The sequence below is a fragment of the Varroa destructor genome, unplaced genomic scaffold, assembly GCF_002443255.2.
Source record: "Varroa destructor unplaced genomic scaffold, Vdes_3.0 BEIS01000002.1, whole genome shotgun sequence".
NCBI lineage: Eukaryota > Metazoa > Arthropoda > Arachnida > Mesostigmata > Varroidae > Varroa > Varroa destructor.
In genome coordinates, this window is record NW_019211455.1 from 35496225 (window position 1) to 35499132 (window position 2908).

A 2908-nucleotide genomic window follows, 5' to 3' on the forward strand; every position below is an offset into this window, starting at 1 on the left:
AAAACATCGTACGGCGGTTATATTTAATATTCAGCTCTATAAAAGCCGACCCCGGATTCTCGTCATATCTAAAAAACTCATTAATACAAGCGTTATTTTAAGTTTCAAATAAAAGGCGCGAAAGTCGGAATGTGGAAGGTGTATTCAAAAAAACGCCTATTGAGTCAATATGTCGCATGTTATTAAATTACGTTTTCGTTTAAAGAGGTCGTTTGTACAAGTGTGAAAACGTATAGATTAAGCGAAAGCATTAACGGCAAGCGGGACCCAAAGGCCTTACGAATAAACACATTTCGGAGTTGGTCTCTCTAGGTTTAAATCTATTTTTAGACTTGCTACTTGAAATATGAAACTTTTTTATTGTGAATAGGTTTTCAAATCAGGAAATTTACGTGTCGCAAGTACAAAATTTCCGTTTTGAAAACCTGTTGGAACAACAAATCCTTGAAAACCCTTGTGAGACAGGCGACGTAGTTTAGGTAACCAATACGCATCTTTTTTAGGAAAACAATTACGCATGTTTATATTCTTATTGAAAATAAACATGCCGACCACCACTAATGTAAATCTTAGCTTTGCTAGATGATAACATAGGATTTATGAAAACAGGAAAAGCTAGTGAAACTAGCCATAGGGTTGGTTTCAGTAGCTTTTCAAAAACAACAGATAACCTCAGAAAGACCCCTTTTGGCAGCCATCAAATCATATCAAATTTTGGTTAAGGAAACTTGTTGAAATAAGACAAGAGCTGAGAGTCAGCTCAAAAAAGCACAGAACGATCTAGCCAAAACGAAATTACTCATGAAGATACGTTAAGTGCTATTGATTAAAAAAAGCCAACGCAACCAAACATTTCGCCGCGTAACTGGCCAACAGGAACAGTCGTTTATGAAAAAAAAATTCAGTTTATATTTTAAAGTTCAAATAGACTCGATAGATATAAGACACAACAATGGTTGTGGCCGCCCATGCCGTTGGTCTGTTATATATAAAGCACGGGCACTTATTACATTTAAACAATTAACAATGTAGTAGCAGCAGGAGTATGTATTTCGAAGCACGTTTGCGCCTCTTTAGCTGAAGTAATTTTGATAAGTTCAGGGAGTCAGCAGCGATTCGACTCTCTCAAGTAATTTCACCGTAAAAGTTCACCGGCATTGCTGTTTGTTAAATGTCGGTTTAATGCGCCTGGACTTTGATGGTCAGCATTTCTATACAGCAGATGCATCTTGATCGATGAATACTGGTATAACTAAGGCAGTTAATGCATGCTTCAAGTCCTCCTTTAGCATTACGCCCGTTACTATTTTCCATAACTAATCCACCCACGATTGTATACCTTGTGCTTCCTATATCGCACCCTAGCAGTAATCAAGCTTAGTATCTGGTTTAACATGCAATGTTCTGAATGTCCTATCTGTTCTAAAGATAGCGCTCGTATTTTTCCTGCTACCAGAAATACGGGACCTTCACGATAGAGTTCGACGAACTTTTTGTAGCCCAAACAAACCTTCCGGCCAGTCAGGGCACCAGTGGTATTCGCGCACCTATATGTCCTGACCTACAAGAATTTACAGCTTCCGCTCACGATTACTCTAACGCCGTGCAAACGGTTGTGTGTGTAAGCTACTCACTAAAGAAGACGCGACTCGGCTCTGGAGCCTGGACCTTCGGCGGAAGATTAATTAAAAAAGGGAGACCATATCCGGTGCAAGGATGCTCGTGTAAGCCTTCTGTGAAGTTTCGATTCAGACATCGGCATACTTCAGCAGAATGCCATTTTATCTGAATGCACCAAGGCGTGCTAGGATGCGTTCATTTCTTATATCACCAAAACTCTCCTGTTCAAACATCCAAAAATGTCATATGATGATTTCTACGCTGTAATCGATTATCTTTGCATGCGCTGGCGTTATAGATAATCGACTTCCACAGCAAAGTGATAATGAAGGACAACATTCAGATATGTCTATTGATAGCAGTTGCAATAAACTGCTGTCACGTGGCCATATATTAACATTGGAAAACATTTCGAACGCAACACGCCAAAGTGAAGCGCACAAACGACAAGTAGACACAACCTTATGTGGACCCTACCTTCGTACCTCTCGTTTTCAAGATGCCTTTATTTTTCTAAAACGCTTAAAAAGCCACTTGAAATATGGCACAACCTGGCCATCCAGTTTTTTTGCACAAAGAATATCACTGGGTCTACAACAGGGATATGCAAGACGAATTGCGAGAGCAGCATTCAGTATTTAATAGACGGCGTTGGTGTAATAACACAGTTAATTAATATAGTCACCAAGTGGATACTAAATCAGTTCACTGAAAAATAAAAATAATTGTATCTAGTTATTTTTATTATTGCAATGCCTGATATAATCAAATATGGCTCAGAACGATAATCGATGATTTCACCTATAGCGTTTGTTTGTACCGACTAGATGAATCGAACGAAGCAACGTAAAGTTCGTACCCCGTATCGAAAAATAGCCTCAACAAGATTAATAAAATGTACAGAGCAAATGCTGTCTGCACAAAAAAAAGGCTGAACAGAACAAGCACTTTCGAAGAAGAACTAAAAGCAAATTAAGTAGCTTAGAAATACCGTTGTATTATGACAAGTATTTATCAGAAGTCTTCTAGTACCTTTGCCACATTAACCCCTCTTGAGAGCAAAAAGATTCGCAATCGTAGTTCCCTGTCTCTTTTTATCGTTACTGTTAGAGCATAGGTCCTGAATATTAACGACAATAGCCGGCTTTGTTCGCCCTTTCTAATCCAATCGTTTACCTTGTGCACTTATTACACGTCTACGCTGTCTCTAGTGGCGCTGCTTAGCGCCTTGCGCAAAATGACGTCAGGGAGCTATGATATGTAGGGCTGTGTGCACCTGTAAGTCGAA